This window comes from Neovison vison, chromosome X, assembly GCF_020171115.1.
Source record: "Neovison vison isolate M4711 chromosome X, ASM_NN_V1, whole genome shotgun sequence".
NCBI classification, from domain to species: Eukaryota; Metazoa; Chordata; class Mammalia; order Carnivora; family Mustelidae; genus Neogale; species Neogale vison.
Genome location: NC_058105.1, coordinates 8,154,261 through 8,178,508, shown reverse-complemented (window position 1 = coordinate 8,178,508; position 24,248 = coordinate 8,154,261). Strand labels below are relative to the sequence as shown.

Below are 24,248 nucleotides of genomic sequence, written 5' to 3'. Positions count from 1 at the left end.
TTATGAACTTAAGAAAGGAATGGAAGAGGGGAACCTGGGTGGCCCAGTTGGTTAAGTGTCCAGCTCTTGGTTTCAGCTCAGGTCATGATCTCAGGGTCATGAAATCTCAGGCTCCATGCTCAGCAGAGAAGCCGGCTTGCAATTCTCTCTCCCTCTCCCTATGCCCCTCCTCTGGCTTGCACACTCTCTCTTGCTCTTCCTCCTTCTCTCTCTGAAATAAATTATTAATATTTCTTAAGAGAAAAGAGTAGGGAAGTAATAATATATTCAGTAATAATTAATAGTGAGTGCCAGGGAGAATAATGTAAGAGAGAGCTGTTATTTGTCATCCTGGTATGATATACATCCTGTGTGTATTAAATGACATACTAAGATAACAAGATGATCAATCCCAAGAAGGGTTTCTTCATAAAAGAAGACTTCCCAGAAAAATAGCAACAAATCAGATAAGAGGAAAATAAAGTAAACCCAATACAGTAACCAATATTTGTCACCGTCTAAGACACAAGAATTCCACCTCTATGAATCTGTTCTAAGTAAATGGAAATGCAGCAAAAAAGTGTTTGTAAAAAGATATTCATCAGTGTCAGATATAAAGATTTATAAAGCATCTAAATAACTCAAAAGAGGGGACAGATAAATCACAATGCATCCTTGAGTAGAGTATTTTTGAGTTCTAGACAAAAGATACACTTAAAAAGCCTATTGTATGTAAAGGGCAGTTATAGTAACAATAAGAGCAATCACGACTCGTATTTATTGAGCACTTACTCTGTGCCAGGAACTGTGCCAGGGGCTTTACACTTAATTACTTAAATCTCACAATTCCCCTCTGAGGAAGGGAAAGTTATCTTCCCCATTTTAAAAATGAGGAATCTCAGACTTACTGAAATTGCATGATTTGATTATTATCACACAACTAATAATAATAGGGCCATGATTCATGAATTCATGTGTGTATGCACGTAATATGTGGGAAAGATAACTAGAATGAAATGCACCAAAATGTTTAAAAAAAAAAAAGATGGGTCATTTCCTTTTCTTTATATAGATATACCTATGTGGGCTGCGGGTATATATATGTACAGGTGTATTTATTTATTTTTTTAATTTTTTAATTTTTTAGATTTTATTTATTTATTTGACAGACAGCACAAGTAAGCAGAGAGGCAGGCAGGCGGGGTGGGGGCAAGCAGGCTCCCCAAAGAGCAGAGAGCACGATGCAGGGCTCGATCCCAGGACCCTGGGATCATGACCTGAGCTGAAGGCAGAGGCTTTAACCCACTGAGCCACCCAGGTGCCCCAGGTATGTATATTTATGTACATTTTTCCAAATTATCTACCTTGAGAGAATATTCTTTACAATCACAAATGAAAATTATTACAAATGTTCCATGACCTTCACCCATCTGTTTCTTTGCCTTCATCTCATTGGTGTGGTCCTTTAGTGAAATCTCATTGTCTTTCTTATAATAACAGAGAAGTCAACAAAATAATCATGATTGAATTTGCCATGGATATTTGTAAACCCACTGTTTTATTTTTTTAAATAAATTGTGTGTGTGTGTGTGTGTGTGTGTGTGTGTAAGCAAGCTAGTGAATTTCAGTTAAGCCTTCCACATTCTGAATGTCTTCTATGAGAATACAGCACTATAGTATGCTGCACAAAAGCAACCTCTGAGCTAGAGAGATGAGGCAGCAAGTGGCATTATAAATGTCAAGATGAATTTGATAGACTAGGATTTAAATGAAATGTATTATGGTATGAAGTGAAGTGGAAACTAGTAATAGCACAATAAGACATAAGAGTGCTAAGAGCTTTGTGTTGGGAATTTGAGCATACACGGTATTATTAAGGAGTAGACTAGGATTAACTCCTGGTACATTCATACAATTGCAGAGAATCACGTTTCCTCACTCACCCATTGCATCCCATTTATCACATAAATATGTTTTTATAATATTACTGCCAAGACAAAAGAAAATTACAGGATGAAAAGTCTATGTTCTTCTCTTTAGTGTGTAGTGTTCTACAAACACCGTACTGTATTTTACAATGTTCGAAAGAACTCCCAGCACACACTGAAGGAGGGGGTCTTTAGATATTTGCATGAGATTATAGTGCTTCAGAGAAGAGAGTTTGGTCTTCAGAAAGAGGGGTTAATTCTCCTGGGGATATTTCTTTCCCAGATGACAGTCAATCGACTATTTGTGATTATTCAACCAAGACCAAGATTTCTTACTTCTTCATCTGGTGCTCTGCAGAGATTACTAGGTGTCCATGATACATAACCCAACACCTTGTTACTTCCTAGGACTTACTCACACATTTCTACGTGTTTTTTCAACCTTATGAGCTGTTCTAAAGTGCGTATTTCCTATTAGGATTCCATTAATACCACCCAACCCAGATTGATAGCCATATACTTGTTTGACCACCAGCCTGCTGGTAGCTACACCTAACTTTAGGGCAGTGGTTCTCAGTTTGGGGGGAGGGTCCAAAGATCACATTGAGAATCTGATGAAAGCAGCAGATCCTTCCCCTTCGAGTGTTTTTGAATACATATATGCTAAGATTCACATAAAAATTTCACATGCTGTCCAGATTCCAGTTCTAAGACTTGTGCTCAAGCAGAGTTCAAGCCATTTTCCCTCACTTTACCCAGCACTGAAGAATTCTCTCTGCTCTCATAGGATGCACTGTGATAAACCGGACTGTGGAGACAAAAGGTTGGGCTTTCAGTGTAAGTGATCCTAGAACAGCAATATCCTGATACAAAAGACTAGGGTGAGGCCTGGAAAATAGATGGGTTCAGTGGGTTTATCCCAACTCCCCGGGGACTGGGGTTACATGGCTGAAGCTGAATCCCTAAGTGAGACATAATCACCTAGGATATCCTGTGTCTCTAAGCCCCTGTATACAGGATGACAGGAAGTGGTTAGAGGAGAAATGCGATTTTGAAATGTGTCCCTACCCCTCTTTTAGGATAGGTAAAATTAATAGCAGCCAACTAAGAAAAAGAAACTATGGTGACAGTAAACAGAGCCTTGAAATACACTTGAAGATTCTTAGAGGGATGTTTGTGGCAGAGCCAGTGTGGGCATGTGACCTAAGACACGCAATAGACTTGGAATCTGCCTCGGTCTTCTGATTTTTTAAAGAGATTTTTTTATTTGAGATGGGGAGAGAGAGGGGGCGTGTGAGAGAGCATGAGAGAGAGAGAGAGTGCCTGAGTGGAGGGGCAGAGGGAGAAGCAGACTCCCTGCTGAGCAGGAAGCAGGATGCCTTACTCCATCCCAAAACCCTGGGATCATGACCTGATCAAAGGCAACCGCTTAACTGACTGAGCCACCCAGATGCCCTAGAATCTGATTTTTTATTTAAACAGTGTAATTTTGGAGCAACATACCTTAGTGAAAAAAATACAGGCTTTGGAGTCAGACACAGTTGGGGCTGAATTGTTTTATGATTTCTTTTATATTGTTCTTCATTTATGAGTCTGTTTCCTAATCTGTGAAAAGGGTATAATACCTACCTGAGGATCACTGTAAGAATTCAGAATAAGTTAAAATGCCTAATCTTAACTCTCAGTAAGTAATAGCTATATGTGATATGTGATAATCATCTTGGGGCCAATGCTTGTGTGTGCCAGTTTGATCCATTCAGGGTAATTATTCAAACCACTGTAACAAATGTGGTTGATCTTAATACCAGAATAAGAAGCCCCCGTGCTTTCTTTCATAGATAATGGGGAGTCATTGAAGATTTCTCTCCTAATTTTTCATGTGAATTAAGACAAAACAAAATAAGCTAATGGAAAATTATGAGAAAGTACTTCTTCATTCTCAAATTTAGATGGATTTAATTACATTCTGCATGTCTCAAAACATAGTCATATTTCAGAGGAAGGACTTAGCATTTCCTATTGCAGCTCATGTCTTCATCATTAGAAAGGCATGTGGTGGGGGCACCTGGGTGGCTCAGTGGGTTAAGCCGCTGCCTTCGGCTCAGGTCATGATCTTGGGGTCCTGGAATTGAGTCCCGCATCGGGCTCTCTGCTCAGCAGAGAGCCTGCTTCCCTCTCTCTCTCTCTGCCTGCCTCTCTGTCTACTTGTGATTTCTCTCTGTCAAATAAATAAATAAAATCTTTAAAAAAAAGAAAGAAAGAAAGGCATGTTGTGGACAGTGAGCTTGCACCTAAGTGATGGAATTTGTTCAGAAGTTGCCAGCCTAACTCACAAAATCTGAGCTGTATTAATTGAAGAAAAGTGAGAGACTAGAAGATGTGAGGTTTTCTGTAAATCATATTTACTTCTACAATAGGAGTCACAATTAGTTGGAAGCCTTCTCAGATGGCCCAGGTGGGGGAAACTGAGGCCCAGGCAAGAGGAGTGGAATTGCATAGTACGGTAGTACCACATCAACATAGAATGCAAATGTGAGTTTTCTTTCTAACATTGATAAATGTGAGCAAAATCTTTGCAGGGAAGTCTTTTCCTTTAGCAAATATAATATGAGTTCCTACTTATAAGGGGAGAAGTCAGTCATGCCATAAATATGTGAGTTGCTACTATGTAGGCACTACACTAAGTCAACAGGTCAGACAAAGCCCAAACTTGAGGGAACTCATAGGTTAGAGGAGTGAGTCAGACAGTAAAACAATTGACAATTTTTTAAAATTTAACTACAATTCTATAACTCTGATGCAGGAGATGCACAGGGCTAAGAGAGATGATAAAAGAGAAAGCTTATTTAGTTAAGGAAGCCAATATAAATTAGTACAATCCAAAACAAGTTTTTTAGTGTTTTTAGGGGCTGCTCTATCTAGGAAAATATTTCTCATGGCTATAGGAGTCTTTATACACCAAGTAATTCACAGTTTCTTTGTATCCCTTAGAAAACCATTATGTATGGTCTCAGTCAACATGTTACCTTACTTGAATGTATATTTGCATATATAATTTCTTACTACACAAGTGAGAAAATTATCCTCTGATTTAATTTTTTGTTTCGCTGATTCGAAGCTATTACCCTCACCAGAAGTGCTCTGGGCAGGTGTAACCACTAGGGGTCGTCCTTGGGCCAGGGCCGCAGCAAGAACACCTCAACCTACGTCTGTGGCTGTAGTCAACATGAATCCAAAATACGTGCTTAAGATTCAAGTTGAGCCTGGAAGAGTGGTAAGACTGTGAATATACAGAGTTGGATTGAGAAGAACCCTTGTTATTTGTTCCTATATTAGCAAAAGCAGAAAGGGGGAATATGGAGGAGGTTAATGGAGAATAACAATTAAATCAGTTGGGCTGGAACATTGAGTGTGTGAAGGATAGAAATAGAAAATAAGGTTGGAAGGGTGGTTTGAGATGGAATTCTTGAAAGTCTTGAGTACCAGTTATCATATTAGCAACTGGGTGTTTGAAAAAACTTTAAGAAGGAAACATAAACAGAGTTAGCATGGTTTAAGGAACTTTTGAGTGTCCCAGTGAGACATAATGACAGAATTGTCATAATGGCCAATCACTGCAATAGCAGATGCAGAAAGAGGAGGAAGACCAGGAGAAAGTTGAGGTTAAGTTTGTATACTGTTCTAGACTATGGGATATAGACTAGGCAGTCAGAAATGGAAATTTGGACCCTAATAGAAAAGGAGAGTTATCCAAAAATGCAAGGAAAATAAGCATAGAGACAATAAAGTCCCAGAATAGAGCCCAAGAACAGAAGCAGAGAAAACCTACAATACACATTTGGAAGATTGCTACATTTGGGTGTAGGATGTTGATGAAACAACAGAGGAGACAGAGAAAAAGTAGCCAAAGAGGTTCTGATTCTACTGAAACAGTAGATGTTGGAAGAAGGCTGACAAAAACAATTTTGGGGTGTAGAGTTAGAAATTGACACAAAGAAAAAAAGTCAATGAAAAAGAAGCTTTGCTCCTACGCTTTGAAAGACATCGAAACAAATCAGAACCAGCCAAAAGAAGAGACATAGTGCAAGGTCTGGGAGTGTCCCAAATGAGAGGGTTCAGCAGCCTTCTCCTGATGGAGTTAGGATGGGTCACCCTCCTAGCATAGAATATTGTTAACCCAGAAAGCTCACCCAGGCTTTTGTATCAACACTTCCTGGGGTTTTTTACTGAGGTTTCATTATGTAGGCATGATGGAACCACTAGTTAAGAGGTTGAATTCAACTTCCCCTCCCTAGAGGCTGGCTGTCATCAACACTTTAATCACATGATTGGTCTTCCTGACATGACCAACCCCATCCTAAATTATTTCCTCAGTAAAATTTATCTAGGGGCTCAATGCAAGTCACCTCATTAGCATAACCTATCAAGTGCATTATGTGGGACCCAACATGAATAACAAAGCCACTTCCATCACTGAAAAAGACCAAGGCTTTAGAGGCTACTTCCCCCATGGAAAGAGAGTGGGGCAAGAGGGACAGGGGGAGAGAGAGAGCGGGATAGAATGAGGGATGGGAAGACAAGGGGGAGAGGGGCTCTAGGTGGGCTCATATTGGTATTTAAATGCCCTGACCCAACTGTGCCATGTTACTTTTGCTCACAACTCAGTAGTGCAAACTAGCCATGTACATGACTTCACAGAACCATAAGGGGGGTCGTGAAGTACAGTCCTTCCCATGCAACTGGAAAGAGAGAGTAAAAAAAAATTTTTTAAATGATGATGCCAATAATTTGTAAGTTCTTCCACTGGCAATCATTTTCTTAGCGTGATCACATTTTACCAGTATTTTCATTCACATTAATTTTCTTACATGGGTGTTGCTTTTAAACCTAGCTAAAATACCATTATAATCATCTTATTTGGAAACTCATGATTATTTTTATAGGTCTAAGGTCTTTTTAATGATATAAAATGATTTCCAATATAAAACATCTGTATTCATCTTTTATTCCTATTAACCACACTAAATTGTGTTGAAAATAGAAATGATATGTAGCAAATTGGACACTTTAAATATTTTTTTTGTTTCTTTATGAAATTATTTCAATAAAAATACTTTTAAAAGATAAAATATAGCCATTTTGTGATATTAAATTAAAAACTAGGGCTTGAGAAACAAATGTTTCTTTTATTTGTGAAGTAATCTAAATTGCTATCTAGCTTGATTTCGATACCACAAATACTAAGGGGAATGAAGTAATCTTAAACCATTAGTCATAATGTCATGCAAACACACAGATAAGTAGTTATTAATATGACCTCAGGAGGTAATAGATTTTTCCTTTGCAAAATAGTACTTATAAATAGATTAAATGAAATACAAGACTCAAAAGCAGTATTCATCTGACATTCCAATGCTCAGTATATATAACCATTTCTGGATGATGTCAAGGGTATCACATCTGTGGGAAAGAATAAAAAGAACTGAAAAGGGGAAAGATGATTATTTTAGAGAACAGACTCGCTTTTGTTTAGAGACTTAGAATAGTTGAATCTCCTCCCTTTCCCCATGCCCCAGGCCTATGTGAATAATTGCTGGGTATATTACTTCACATCAGTCATCACCTAATAAGATGGCACTTCTAGGATCTTCCTGAAATTTCATCAGACTCCCGCATTTACTCTTCTGCTAGGAATTTAAAGAAGGAAATGCCTAACTAGTCAGGCAGCATGGGAATTATGTTAATTTTTAAAAGACTCTTACAGTATTAGAAGCTTTAATGGGCACCTCAGTTCAAAAGAAAAGATATTCTGAAAATCAACCGGGCTCTCCCAGGTCAAGGGAGATCAGATGGAAAAGTTAAAAAATACTGTAACAACAACAACAAATTCCCATGGGACTCTGATCACTGGTGTTTAGCAGTAATGAAAAGAATGATAAAGATTTCCACATACTGAGGGTCTAACATGTTTGAATTAGATTCATTATCTCTAAGGATCCTAATAACACGTAAAATAGATGTTAAGATCCTTAATTTGAAGGTGAGGAAATTGAGACTCACCTAGTAAACTTACTTCATCAAAATCACACTTGCTGGAGCCAATGGTAGACCACAGTCACCAGGTCCGTGTCTGGGACCATCCTCCTTTTCTTCCAATCAGTGGCTTGCTGGAGTGCAAGGGACAATCGTTAAATTTTCAGGATGTTTCAAGCCATTATGAAAAAATAAATTATATAAACCTCCAGGCAAATAAAGTATATTTCATAAGGTAATAAATACTTATAACATCCTAATTATTTTCCTATACTTTATTATCTGAATTCAAGAGGTGTTTATGCCTGTTGTATCTGTTTAGTAGGAACAATACACAGTGGTGTACTCCTGTGTATCTCTTTCTAGCTCCCTTTCCAGTGGCATGTTGATAGCTTAAAATCAGTCATAGTGGGAGTATTCAGACCCTGGAAATTAGTAAATGCTACGAACCAGAGCTTGGATTATTGTTCTGGTACTTTTCTAGATTTAATAAAGTGATAGAAAAAGTGTTAATAATGCAGATTAAACATAGAAGTGTTCTAGACCTGTAACCATTATGTTGTTAATAGCAGAAATAAATGACTTATTCTTCCAATGTTAGAAAACTGTCATCCGATTTAGCAAAAATTCACTCATGTTCTAGGCAGAATGAGTGAAGTTTTAACATTGACCTTTAATGTTTCACTCTCATCTTCTTAGCATAAACGAAAATATCACCCAACATGGATGTCAGAACTACATTCATTCATTCATTCATGCATCGGTTGTGGCCAGAATGTAGGAGTTAGGCAAAAACCAACAAAAGTATTCCATGAGGATAACTTAACTAAACAACATTGACAATTTACAATATAGAGTGTTTTATGTTATATTAGTATTTATAAATTGCATGCTGTACAATCTTTAATATCATTGAAATTCATTAAGAATATATGTATACCACACTTTTTTCAGAGAACTGGTTAAGCATTTCTCAGAACACCAGAACATTCAATGTCATGATATTGTCAACACTGAATGAGACTGCTTTTGCCAAAGTCACCAACTCCTAGTCATTAAATTCAATTCTTTTTAATTGATTTCTTTGCAGCATTTGGCACTTCAACAACTCTTTTTGTGTGTGAAGTATTCTTAGCTTCCAGAAACTACTCCTCCTTTGCTTTTATCATAGTTCAATCTAAGTCCATCATTTTCATGTCTCTTCTATTTCCTACACCCAAAATATTGGTATTCCAAGGAGTTCTATTCTAAGGTCTCCGTTCTTATAATATTCACTCTTTGACTAATCTCAACTACTAGTATGTTTTTTTTTTAATTTCTTTTACTTTCAGCGTAACAGTATTCATTGTTTTTGTGCCACACCCAGTGCTCCAAGCAATCCGTGCCCTCTCCAATACCCACCACCTGGTTCCCCCAACCTCCCACCCCCCGCCACTTCAAACCCCTCAGATTTTTTTTCAGAGTCCACAGTCTCTCATGGTTCACCTCCCTTTCCAATTTCCCCCAACTCCCTTCTCCTCTCTAACTCCCCATGTCCTCCATGCTTTTTGTTATGCTCCACAAATAAGTGAAACCATATGATAATTGACTCTCTCTGCTTGACTTATTTCACTCAGCATAATCTCTTCCAGGCCCATCCATGTTGCTACAAAAGTTGGGTATTCGTCCTTTCTGATGGAGGCATAATACTCCATAGTGTATATGGACCACATCTTCCTTATCCATTCATCCGTTGAAGGGCATCTTGGTTCTTTCCACAGTTTGGCGACCGTGGCCATTGCTGCTATAAACATTGGGGTACAGATGGCCCTTCTTTTCACGACATCTGTATCTTTGGGGTAAATACCCAGGAGTGCAATGGCAGGGTCATAGGGAAGTTCTATTTTTTTTTAAGATTTTATTTATTTATTTGACAGAGAGAGATCACAAGTAGACAGAAAGGCAAGCAGAGAGAGAGGGGGGAAGCAGGCTCCCCACTGAGCAGAAAGCCCGATGCGGGACTCGATCCCAGGACACTCAGATCATGACCTGAGCCGAAGGCAGCGGCTTAACCCACTGAGCCACCCAGGCGCCCCGGGGAAGTTCTATTTTTAATTTCTTGAGGAATCTCCACACTGTTCTCCAAAGTGGCTATACCAACTTGCATTCCCACCAACAGTGGAAGAGGGTTCCCCTTTCTCCACATCCCCTCCAACACATGTTGTTTCCTGTTTTGTTAATTTTGGCCATTCTAACTGGTGTAAGGTGATATCTCAATGTGGTTTTAATTTGAATCTCCCTGAGGGCTAATGATGATAAACATTTTTTTCATGTGTCTGATAGCCATTTGTATGTCTTCACTGGAGAAGTATCTGTTCATATCTTCTGCCCATTTTTTGATATGGTTGTCTGTTTTGTGTGTGTTGAGTTTGAGGAGTTCTTTATAGATCCTGGATATCAACCTTTTGACTGTACTGTCATTTGCAAATATCTTCTCCCATTCCGTGGGTTGCCTCTTTGTTTTGTTGACTGTTTCCTTTGCTGTGCAGACACTTTTGATTTTGATGAAGTCCCCAAAGTTCATTTTCGCTTTTGTTTCCTTTGCCTTTGGAGACATATCTTGAAAGAAGTTGCTGTGGCTGATATCGAAGAGGTTACTGCCTATATTCTCCTCTAGGATTCTGATGGATTCCTGTCTCATGTTGAGGTCTTTTATCCATTTTCAGTTTATCTTTGTGTACAGTGTAAGAGAATGGTCGAGTTTCATTCTTCTACATACAGTTGTCCAGTTTTCCCAGCACCATTTATTGAGGAGACTGTCTTTTTTCCACTGTATATTTTTTCCTGTTTTGTCAAAGATTATTTGACCATGGAGTTGAGGGTCCATATCTGGGCTCTCTACTCTGTTTCACTGGTCTATGTATCTGTTTTTATGCCAGTACCATGCTGTCTTGGTGATCACACCTTTGTAGTAAATTTTGAAATCAGGTAACGTGATGCCCCCAGTTTTTTTTGTTTGTTTGTTTTTCAACATTTCTTTAGCGATTTGGGGTCTCTTCTGATTCCATACAAATTTTTGGATTATTTGCTCCAGCTCTTTGAAAAATACCAGTGGAATTTTGATCGGAATGGCATTAAAAGTATAGATTGCTCTAGGCAGTATAGACATTTTTTAAATTTATTTTTTATTTATTTTCAGCATAACAGTATTCATTATTTTTGCACCACACCCAGTGCTCCAGGCAATCCATGCCCTCTATAATACCCACCACCTGGTACCCCGACCTCCCACCCCCCACCCGCCCCTTCAAAACCCTCAGATTGTTTTTCAGAGTCCATAGTCTCTCATGATTCACTTCCCCTTCCAATTTCCCCCAACTCCCTTCTCATTTTAACAATGTTTATTCTTCCAACCCAAGAGCATGGAATGGTATTCCATCTTTTTGTGTCTTCTTCAATTTCTTTCATGAGTGTTCTGTAGTTCCTAGAGTACAGGTCCTTTACCTCTTTGATTAGGTTTATTCCCAGGTATCTTATGGTTCTTGGTGCTATAGTAAATGGAATCGATTCTCTAATTTCCCTTTCTGTATTTTCATTGTTAGTGTATGTAGCCACTGATTTCTGTACATTGACTTTGTATCCTGCCACGTTGCTGAATTGTTGTATGAGTTCTAGTAGTTTGGGGGTGGAGTGTTTTAGGTTTTCCATATAAAGAATCATGTCATCTGCTAGTAAGTTTTAACAACTTATACTTTGATAACTTGCAAATCTGTATTTCTGGCCTAGATATCTCTCTGAGCATTATATAGGCAAATGTGTAAATATCCTTAAGTGGATATCTTTTACAAACTGCCATAAACTGAATGCTTGTGTCCCCCCAAATTCATATCGAAACAAAATCCCCAATGTGATGGTATTGAGAGGGGGGCTCTGGGAAGTGATGAGGTCATTGGAATGAAGCCATCATAAGGGCATTAGTGCTCATGAAAGAAATCCTAGGGAGCTCCCTTATTCTCTCTACTCTGTGAGGACAAAGCAAGAAGAAGGCCATCTATGAACCAGGAAGCTGGCTACCAGACACCAAATCTGCTGACACTTTGATCTTGAAATTTTCAGCCTCCAGAATGGTGAGACATAAACTTCTGTTGTTTTTAAGTCTCCCAGTCTAGGGTATTTTCGTTATAGCAGCCCAAATAGACTAAGACAGAAGTCTTGCACTGAATACAGCAAAAACCTAATACGTTTTCCCTTGCAATTGTGCTCCTTCTTTGTTATGTTCTAATCTGATTAATGGCATTATGCAGCCATCCAAGAAATATGTGAGTCATCCTAGCCTTCTCATTCAACTCCAATTTCAATCAATTATGAAGTCTCTTTATCTGGTACATCTCTCCTTTTCTTTCTAAAGCTAGCTAATGCTTAAGTTGGGCTCTAACCATCTGTTGTCCGGACTATTGTAATAAGTTTCTAACTGTTCTCCTCACATGTACATTTGCCCACCTGTCATCCATTCAACAAACTGCTACCAGAGTTGTATTTCTAAAATGCAAATGTAATCATATTATTCCCCTACATGAGACCTAATTTTCTAGAGTGGTGCTTTACTGTCTTTTTCTCGGCAACTTTGTAGGAAAAGATACTTCATGTATCAAGACCCAGTGTATGTACACATGCATGTATGCACATGAATCTGCTGGGCACACACGTGTGCACACAGGTATGCATGCACACACATGCGCGCACACACACACAATTGAAACAAAAATGTAACAAAACAACAGCTTTCTTATATGCTTGCATTCTGTTTGGTACCTATTGTGTAATTTTTTTATTGTGTAATTTTTTAATTGTTAGCCAGCTACAGTCCACTGAATTTATTCTAAGGCCTACAAATTATGTGAACCTTCATACTATAAAATACCAAAGTAGAAGAAAAACAATCTGCATCCATGAAGCATAGCAAACAAAGCCTTTTGTGATCAAAAGTAACACTACAGGGGCACCTGGGTGGCTCAGTTGGTTGAGCGTCTACCTTCGGCTCAGGTCTTGTTCTCAGGGTCCTGGGTTTAAGCCCCACATCAGGCTCCCTGCTCAGCTGGGAGTCTGTTTCTCTCTGCCCCTCCCTCGGCTCTGCTCTCTCTCCCAAATAAATAAACAAAATTCTTTAAAAAAAACACTTGAAAATGAAATGAGTGGTAATAAAATATAACCTATCAAAATTTGTTGTATGGTTCTGTAAATCTAAAACTATTCTAAAATAAAGTTTATCAAAATTGTGTTGGATATAACTAAAGCAGGACTTTGAAATCTAAAGTAAAGGTAAGGTTAGACTAAAAACAGGCATGAGGAAGCTTTCTGGAATGATGGCAATATTATATACCTTGAAAGTTTAGGCAACACAGATGTATGCATTTGTCAAATTTCAACAAAGAATATTCCTAATATCTGTACATTTTATTATATGTGAAATATACCACTAAAAGAAAAAAAGGAACTATATGAACATGTTCAACTATAAAGATAGGCATGTTGAAGTATTTAGAAAACATCGTATTAATATGTGTGAACTAACATTAGTATGCACCAAAATCTACTATGTGTTGATGAACAGACAGATATGTGAGAAAGCAAGTATGGTAAAAGTTTAGCAGTAGACTCTGCTTTGTGGGTATGCGGATTTTCACATTCAAAGCCTTGTAACTCTTTAATATGTTTAAAATGCTTCTTAATACAGTGCTTAAAAACCTGCTGTGTGAAAGAATACAGACACAGAAGGGTACATAGTATAAGATTCCATTTCTGTGATGATCAAAACAGCGAAAAGTATGGGGAGAAAAATGAGAATAGTGACTGACAGTAGGAATGGGAATTGACTGAAAGGGGTAAAAGGAAATATTCTGGTATGAGGGAAATGCTCTATGTGGTGGTGGACAGATATGTCGATTAAAATTCACCACACTGACATTTACAATCTGTGCATTTCACTCTACATAAATTTTAACTGAATAAAAACAAAAATTCTAAAAACAATAGGTTATGCTATTGGTATCAGACATGTTGAATTCAGAGACAAAAGTATTAAATAATACAACAAAGAATACTTCATGATGAGATATGAGTAATTAGCAATGTAGATTTTAGGTTATGAGTTTTATGTGTCCAATCACATAGCTTCAAAGTGTACAGGGTCCTACCACAGGTATCGTTACAGGGTCTGACTCCATTGTTGTTTATCTGCTGAGAGTTTTCAGGCCCCAGTAGTCCTCCTCCTCTGGCCTTACATCTGAGCAGGGTGTTGAGAAAGTCTGGGTGCCACTGTCCTTGGTACTGGTGGGAACTTCAAATCATCAAGCCCTGGCCCACACAAGGGAGAACCCCCACTCCAGGCCCAGGCCCAACCCCTAATCAAGATGAAAAGGCCCAGCCGGTCTCCTTCCCCAGTCCCATCAAGCCATTTGTAGACCTCCTTGGGAGCCACCCAAGGAGGAAACCTTATTATGTGAGTGGTAAATCATTTCAAACCCATTTGGTGTGTGTGTCATGTTGTTTGGACCAACTTCTGGGTGAGAGGATCCATCCCACTTCCGCAGAGTGACTACTTAAAGCAGAGCATGCAGTAGGTAGAAGGATCTCTCTTTGCCCTTGAAATGTCACATAAACAAATAAGAGCTTTTCGCTTTTGCTGCATGACAAAACACCTCATTACCTCAAGCTGGAAAAAGAATTTATGATTTCTCCCAGTTCTTAGTGCTGACTGAGCACAGGTGAGTGGTTCTCACTAGCTTTCCAGCAAATGCCATGGATAGAATCGATTGGAGTCTTCTTTACTGGCATGTCTGGCTCACGGGCTGGGGTGGTTAAAAAAGCTGCGAGCCGTCATTCTCTCTACATGCTTTAGGGCTTCCTCACAGCAAGCCGTTCTCAAGTTAGTCACGCTTCTTACTGGTGTCTGGCTTCCAAGAGCCAGGAGGTAGAAGCTGCCAGGTCTGGCTGTGTCAGGAACTGGCACACTGCCACTTCTGTAATATTTTACTGGTCAAAACGGTCACAGGGCTTGCCCAGTTTCAAGGGGTTGAAGAGGCAGGCCCTTTTTTAAAATTTAAATTTGTTAGTGAACATGCAGTATAATATTAGTTTCAGGTGTAGTGATTCAGCGCTTCCATGCCCACCACAACACATGCTCTCCTTAATCCCCTCCCCTGCTTCCGCCACGCCCCACCCACTTACCCTCTGTAACCAGCAGTGTGTTCTCTAGAGGTAAGAGTCTGTTTCTTGGTTTGCCTCTTCCTCTCTCTTTTTTTTCCCTTTGCTCATTTATTTTATTTCTTCAATTCAACCTATGAGTGAAATAATATGGTATTTGTCTTTCTCTGACTTACTTCGAGAAACAGGCTCTTTTGAAGGGAGAGCAGCAAGTGTCATAGCAGGAGAGCATGGGGGATGAGAGTCTTTGGAAAATGCTTTCTCCCATGATAAGGATAAAGGACTGAAAACTTAAACCCTACGCCCTATTTGTGTACACATAAAACATTTGCAACACTAACCATAAGTAAAAATTAATATATTCTAAATAGTTAGAAGCAGGGCAGGGAACATTTTCTGATCATTATAACTGAACAATAATACTTCTTGATTACCAAACTAAGAAAGCAAATATTTATCCCCCCCCCCAGAAAATTAAATGCAATAAAAAAATTAAATCCTTTATGAAATAACTTGATTCACAGAACAAATCACAACTCAAATGTTGGAATCTCAGGAAATAACAAGGAAAATGTTATATATAGGAAACTTTAAGATCCAGCTCAATCAGAGATCAGAGGTAAATTCATACAGCAATATTTATTGGGTCGGATAGGTTGATGACTGTAACAACTGTGCACACATGTAATGGCCCAAACAACAACAGAAGTGTACGTATCTCTTCCATTCAAGTACGGCACTGGTGAACAGCTCATAGTGCTGTCCTCTTCCACATAGTCATTTGGAGTCTCTGGCTAATAGAGGTTCTGCTATATTGAATTTCTGGCTTTCAAGGTTTTCCTAGGCGTCATCCACATCCACACAGAAGAGCAGAAAGGAATGGATAGGGGGGTTTTCTTTTTTAAGGTGCACAACTCATTTTGGCTTACATTCCCTTAGTTAGAATTTAATCACCTAGCTACACAGAACTGCACCTGTAGGGAAGATGAGCTAAAAGAGCAAAGTCAACATTTATGAAAGGGATCTTTTTGTTAACAAGTGTTTATTGAATGCCTAATATTTACTGGGACTTGTGGTAGGAATCTGGGCTTTAGTGATGGATATAAATAAGACACACCATATTCTCATTAATCTTAGAGTCTAATGAGAAAGCAAGTAATTATAATAATATATGAGCTATAATATATTCATACAATGGAATATTTCCATCAGGAGAAGTAAATGGATTAGAGAAGTATCAATGTGTATACATCTTAAAAGCATATTGCATAGTGAAAAACAAGTTGCATAAGGTTATATTTTACATGATATATTAAATATGTATCATTTAGGAATCTTACATGATTAGTGAACTTATTAAGACATGTATGTGTGTGATAAATACCAAATTCAGGATAGTGGTCAGCACGGAGAAGGTGAAAGAGTATAATCTGAAGAAAGGTCAGCAGACTCGCATTTGTAATGCTTTATTCTTTTTTATTTTTATTTTGAACAAGTAAAAATTGTATGTATTTAAGGTACACAGCATGATATTTTGGTATATGTATACACTAAAATAATTACCAGAATCAAACTAATGAACAGATCCATCTCCTCTTATAGTTACCATTTGTGTGTGTGTGTGTGTGTGTGTGTGTGCATATATGGTGAGAACACTTGAGAGCTCAGCATATTTCAAGTATCTATTATTAACTACAATTACTATTACCTATAGTTACATGCTGTGAATTAGTTTCCTAGAATTTATTCATCTTACTGCTGCAAGTTTATACCATTCAATCAGTATCTTCCCTTTTCTCCAGCCACCATCCCCAGCCTCTGGTAACCACCATTCTTTTTTTTTAAACATTTTATTTATCTATTTGAGAGACAGAGAGAGGAGCAGGGGCAGGAGAGGAAAGGGAGGGAGAGGGACAAGCAGACTCTGTACTGAGTGCAAAGCCTGACATGGGCCAATCCCAGGACCCGGAGACCAAGACCTGAGCTGAAATCAAGAGCAAGAGACTCAAATGACAGCCATTCACGTCCCCCTGGTAACCACCATTCTATTTGTTATTATGAGTTAGAGTTGTTTTTTGGTTTTCTTTTAATACTTTGTCTTTTACTATGGTCATGGGAATGCAAGTATTCATAATATTATACCTTCCATGTTTTGCATGTCTGAAATTTTTGTAATAAAACTTCAAAATAAAAAAAACCTTCAAAATAAAACCAGAATCCTATGCATATATTCAGTAGTAAATCGTATGCAAGTGCTTTTGTCATAGTCATCAGTAAATATTTATGGAAAGCTTTTTAAGACTGTGGGGGAAGAGATCACGTTCATTATTCACTGGTACAAAGAGTGATTGTATTATGGACAGGAATGGAATGTTCAGTGATTGAATCAGTGACTCTCATGAGCATCTCCTGGACAAGAAGTAAGTTCCTTATATGGCCATTCCAACCATCTCTGCATCTGCCTGTTCAGATTTAACCTGTCCCTCAATTCCACTGAAAAATTAGTAAAGGTTTCCCCATGGATGGACCACGGTGGGAGTTTCTGCTAACAGATAGCCATCACTTCCTGGTGCTGGCCTTGGGGATCTAGGATTGATCGAGAAGCTGAGCAACCATAAGTCACGGCCAAGTTTTGTTTTGTTTTGTTTTGTTTTGTTTCTAAAGTTATTTATGGAGTAAAACTTCAGTTGACTGCCCCAAAATTCATTCTGGAGAATTCTTAATAGCAACTAATGCCCATAGCACCATTGGGTCATGCTGTTTGAATCCCTGATGAGCAAATAGAAAAACCAAGGATGTGCTAGCCCCCGAGGGTTTCTCTTTTCTCCTGTATGCAAAGCTTTTTTTCTCTTGCTCCCTGCTTAATGGCCTGGTCTCAAAGTTCAGATAAGAAAACCATTAGCCTGGGGGCACCTAGGTGGCTCAGTGGGTTAAAGCCTCTGCCTTCCGCTCAGGCCATGATCCCAGGGTCCTGGGATTGAGCCCCACATTGGGCTCTCTGCTCAGCAGGGAGCTCGCTTCTCCCTCTCTCTCTGCCTGCCTCCCTGCCTACTTGTGATCTTTCTCCGTCAAATAAATAAATAACATCTTTAAAAAAAAGAGTGAGAAAACCATTAGCCTGGTATGTTGAGTTGAGAGACCTCTCTAATCTTCCTTAGAATGTAATGTTGGCTTCCAACACCACTTATGAATTATTTTTATTTAGTAGAAGTAGTTCCAGAGGTGTTTTGGAGAGGCCTTAAGTTTCTGGGTTCTCTCAATTCCAACAGCTCCTCCCAAATAACCCTATTCAAACCAATATAGTGCATGGTTACCCAACCAGCATACCTATATTAATTTTAGAAATAGGCTTCAGCAGAAAACTGCTGCTTCAGTCCAGCAAAATTCATGATTATAGAAATTTCAGAAGTCTCAATAACACTGGCTAAAGTCAGAAAGGACCTCCTTGATAAAGGTTTCCTATCTTTAATTCTAGATTTTCATGTGAACAACCATTGGTTGCAGCACTTTTATTTAACATTTTTTAAAATCTTTTTAGTGCCCTGGGAAGAAATTTATGGTATGCTCAAAGTGAGTAATGTGAAAATAAATTGGTAAAGGGACTATTAATACAGGTGTGTTCAGGGTTTATGAAAACCAATGACAGAGAATGTGGTATCCAAGGACTAACACCAACAGGTAGCTCTTATGAACCTTACACCTAACAGTACAAAGGGAGGGAGCATTTAATGAAACCCTAGTAGGTAGATGTATGGAGAAGGCTGCTGGGCAGGAGCTGTGGGCTTCCACAGATGGACTCAACCATGGTGACCCGAAAGGGTGAGAAACATGAATATAAAAGCCCTGCCTTCATTTCTCTCCTTCTGTCCTTGTTGTGTCAGATCACAACCAGACCCAAAGGTCAAGGGAAATCACTGGTGCAATGAATCCATATAGGTCAGCCTACCTATAGGCATAGAGCTGGGTAGGGCAGGGTGAAGGGTAGTACTTAAAGGGACAAATGTAAAATATCCAGCGTGCCTCACTCTTATAGTTTTTTTTTTCTTATAGTTTCTTTTTAAGACTTAATTTTTAGAGTAGTTTTAGATTTACTGTAAAACTGAGGGGAAGATACAGAAATTTCCCATGTACCCCTGCCCAGAAAAGGCATAGCTTCTCCCATTAACAACATTCCCCACTGGAGTGGGACAATTGTTACAACTGATGAGCCTACCTTGACATATCACAAATACTCAGTGAATAATGAATGTTGGGTCTTCCCCATACTCCTTAAACCCATAGTTAAATTTAGGGTTCACTTACAGTGTTGTACATTCTAGGGATCTGGATAAAGGTATAATGATATTTATCCATAATTATAGTGTCATACAGAGTATTTTAACTGCCCTAAAAATCCTGTGTTCTCCACCTATTCATCCCTTCCCTCTACCCCAATCCCTGGCAAACACTGATCTTTTTATTGTCCCTGTAGTATTGCCTTTTCCAGAACGTCATATAGTTGGAACCATAGAGTATGGAGGCTTTACAGATTGACTTTTTCCCTTAATATGATGTATTTAAGGTTCTTCTGGGTCTTTCATGCTTGATAGCACCTTTAGTTTTAGCACTGAATTATTCTTGTAGTTTCTTACTGAAGAACACAAGAATAGGTTACACACTCTGATACAATGGCAGTTTCCTAGAACTCTCTCTTAAGCTTAAGCCACATTGGTTATTACATATGGTGCATCTTATACTGTGATTCACCCAAAACTGCTCAATAGTGGCCATAATATTTATCTATTTGATATAGTCTCCCATAATATAAGTTAACATTATAATATATTGAAATGAACTCTAGACTCAGGTTCTTAAATCTTGTTTTGAATCACTGCTCTATGACTTACAAGCCATGTGTTATTCAATAAGTCACTAAGTTCTCTGAACCTCAATACTATGATCTCTAAAATTGGCTTTAATAATACCTTCTCTGACTACCCCCTGGGTTTTCATGGCAAACCAGCTATAAATAAAAGATATATGAATAAAATGAGATTATGTATGTGAAAGATCCTAGAGAAAATATAACTCAAGGCAATTTTAAGTTGTTTGCATTGTTTAAAGAGCAATTTCTTCCACTCTTTTTCTTACTTCTCAAGTTAAAGGCATAGATCATTAACTTTTAGTCCTTCCTTCTTTTAAATATAGGATTAAGTGCTACATATTTTATTTTAAGTATGACAGTAGAGTCCCATGAGTTCTGATATGATTATTTTCACTATCACTCAGTTCTAAACATTTCTTGATTTCCATTTTTATGTGTTCTTTGTTTCATGAGTTTTTGTAGATACGGTCTTTTAAAATTCCAAATCTTTGGATTTTTAAAATTTGTCTTTTTCTAATTAATGGCCGGAGAATGAGGTCTATATTCTCTGAAATGTATCAAGGTAGACTGTTACTTTGGTGGCTGTCAATGAACTACAATTCCCTTTATTCATTCCCTTCCATAATATCCCTACTATATTAACTCTGGGCTTGTGCATGTGACAATGGAACATTAGCAATTATGATTTAAGTTGGACCTTGATAAGCACTAGCAATTAGGTTTGCCCTCTTGAATATTCCTTCTGGGAACCCAGCTACCACATTGTGAAAAGACACATGGAAAAGATTTGTGTTTTGGTTATCTGTTGCTGTGTAACAAAACATCCCCAAATTTAATAGCTTAAAAAAACTTCCTATTTCTCACCATTTTATGAGTTGGCTAGCTGGTCCTTCTGCTTAATGTGGTGATGGCAGCTGGGGCACTGTAGCAACTGGAATGTCCAAAGTGGATTCATTCATATAGTTGGCCGATGTCTAGGAACACAGCTGGAGATGTTGGCCAGGGGCCTTTTTTCTCCCACATGGGCATTCCCAAAAGGTTGCTTGGGCTTCCTCCCAGCTTGGCAGCTGGGTTCCAAGGAGTGTTTCAAAGGGACATGACATTACTTAACAGCAGAGCCAATACTCCAAGGGGAAAGGAGCAAACAGGCAAAGATAACACTGTATTTAAGAAGCATAAATTAAAAAAAAAATCTAGCATTCTAGGTACAGATTCCATGAAGGCAAAAGGAAGGCAATAGTATATAGCCTAATAAACCTACTAAAATGGATAATGGAAGATATAAGCAATACAAAAGAAGAACATAAGAAGATTAAAAAATCCCTTTAAGTAATTTATCATTATTAATTATTATTATTTATTTTTATTTTTGTAAATTTTATTATAAATTTATAAACATTAAATTATATTTATTAATAATTATAAATAAATTTATTATTTACTTTAATAATAATTTAGGTGATATAATGTATATAATAATTGAAATTAACTATGCAATACATGAGATAAAGAGCAGATAGATAAAACTGAAGAAGAAATTAGGAAATTTACAGAGCAGATTAAAGACATCTCATAGAAGGAAGAAAAAAAAGAAGTAAGAACTATAAAAGAAAAGCTAAGAAATATGGAAGACGGACATAGGATATCAGAAAAAAAATAGTAGAAAAATTTGAAGCAATAACAGAGATAAATTTGCCCAAAAAAAAAAAGAGAAAGATCTCAGAGTGAAAGTCCCCCTAGGGGGCCAACATGGAAGAATAGGGGGAAAAAATACACCTAGACATAGCTAGAGGGGAAAATATTAACAGAAAGTAGAATATAGAAAAATAAAGGATAAAGCTAGTAGTAGGTTTATCTTTAAGAAAGAAAAGATCACATATAGAAGCACAAAAATCAAATTGACAGATTTTTTTCAACAGTAAAACTGGAAGCAGAGAGAGTCAATTATCATACGGTTTCACTTACTTGTGGAGTATAAGGAATAACACAGAGGACATTGGGAGATGGAGAGGAGAAGTGAATGGGGGGGATTGAAGGGGAAGACAAACCATGAGAGACTGTGAACTCTGAGAAACAAACTGAGGGTTTTGGAGGGGAAGGGGGTGGGGGGACAGGTGAGCCTGGTGGTGGGTATTAAGGAGGGCATGTATTGCATGGAGCACTGGATGTGGTGCATAAACAATGAATCTTGGAACACTGCATCAAAAACTAATGAGAGGAGTAGGGAATTTGGGTAAATTGGAAGGGGAGGTGAACCATGAGAGACTATGGACTCTGAAAAACAATCTGAGGGGTTTGAAGTGTCGGGGGGGGTGGGAGGTTGGGGTACCAGGTGGTGGGTATTAGAGAGGGCACGGCTTGCATGGAGCACTGGGTGTGGTGAAAAAATAATGAATAATGTTTTTCTGAAAATAAATAAATTGAAAAAAAAACCTAATGATGTATTTTACGGTGACTAACATAACAATTAAAAAAACTGTAACTATGAAAACAATGGAATAGAATTTTTGAAGTACAGAAGGGATGTAACTGTCTTTCAAATATATACTCATAAAAATATCCTTAAATATAGAAGGCCACCAGAATTATGCCACATGAGGCCTCACATCATAAAGTTTGTATGACATGCTTAAATAAGAGACAATAAAGAGGAAGAGATGAAGAAAATTAAGGTTATCAAATATCTTGGTAAAATATATTTATATTATTTAAAAATCTAAGAGTAAAGAAAAAGAGAACATATATTTGTAGTTACTTGTAATTAAACCTTGTAGATAATATTTACATGATAGAATTTGGGAGTAAGGAAAACCAACAAATGTGTGATCCTAATAAAGTATTTGTCTTATTAAAGAGGTAAGACAGATAGCATTTTTTTTAAAAGTAACAAAGGATAAAGATAAAACAAAAATTATGGGACAAACAGAAGTAATAAATTAGTATGATAGAAATAGTTCTAAATATATCTGTAATTAGAATAAATGTAAATAGATTAAACTGGCTACTGAAAACAGATGGACTAATTGTGGGAAAATGCAAATATATGCAGTTTACTAGAACTATATCTAAATATATGGAAAAATTCAATGTAAAGTGATGGAAAAAGACCTGTGAAACAGCTATAAATTCTAAGAAAGTTACAGCTTGCTTAGCTATATTAATATGTAGCTATATTAATATCAGAGACAATAGGCATTAACACACATGCACAAAACCATTACTTAGGGATGGTAAAGGTCACCACATTATAAATGTATACATTCAAGATCAAACATGGTTAAATGTGTAGGCACCTACTAAAACACCCTTAAAATTCATGAAGTAGAATTTGTAGAACTCCCAAAAGTTGAAGGAAACCATCTTCCTTTTGAAAATTCCAACACAGCTCTCAATTCATAGCTGAATCAGGGAAAGGGTATATAAAAGATGAATATGATTAACAAGCTTCACCTAATGAATATTCAGATACTGTATAATGGATATTAGGATACTGCATAGTGGAAATTAGGATATCTGTATGTACATATATAGGTAGTCAATGGATAATAGATGATAGTCTTCCAGCTGTTAGAAAATCCACATTTTCCCTGTACACATGGAACATTAAACTGTACCAAGCCATGCCATACAGAAAGCCTCAATAAACTTCAAAGACTGGGTGTCATACAAACTATGATCTCAGATTTTACTTCAATTACATTAGGATTTAATTAAAAATACACCTACCATATTTAGACAATAAAATATATATTACCAACTAACTCATTGGTTAATAAATTTTAAAAAAGCATTTCAAATATAAATCCCTATTTTCTGAGTTCCAGTTTTCCTCTTGTCATATGACCTTTTACATACAAGATTTTTGCTAATTAAGAGAAGAAAATTACCCCGAAACAACTAATTGCTATAAATTTCTGTTCTCTCTCTTCATTTTGTTCCCTGAGGAATTCCTTAATTTTATTGTGAGTTCAGATATTAATTTAAAGTGATGTCTTATTTTATCCAGCATTTCTTGGTGGGTTTTGGGGTGGATTTCTGTTTAGCTGAAGGGTTTTCAGAATATCTAGTCTGCCATATTGCTGGAACTTGAAGTCTGTACTCTCTTTTACTCAGTCATATAAATCCATCTACCTTATTTCCTTCAAACCTAAATTAGTAGATATAATGCCTTCACTAAAGATTATTTAGCAGATATGATCTCTCTAATTATAAAAGCATACAACACTCTAAAATATGTATCATTAAGATTTTAAAATGTAAAT

At 37.5% G+C, this 24,248-nt stretch overlaps 1 long non-coding RNA gene across 2 annotated transcripts in view; it reads right to left on the bottom strand.

Annotated features, from left to right (window-relative positions):
- Positions 1 to 24,248, bottom strand: part of LOC122897353 — a 133,513-nt gene that overhangs the window by 73,761 nt on the left and 35,504 nt on the right. Inside the window, exons 3-4 of one of the 2 annotated variants that reach the window (XR_006382515.1) lie at positions 7,968 to 8,074; positions 7,153 to 7,367 (exon numbers count right to left, since the gene is read on the bottom strand). This is a non-coding gene — a long non-coding RNA (uncharacterized LOC122897353). Of the gene's footprint in view, positions 1 to 7,152; positions 7,368 to 7,967; positions 8,075 to 24,248 lie in introns of those variants that run through there. The other variant, XR_006382516.1, reaches the window with a different exon arrangement.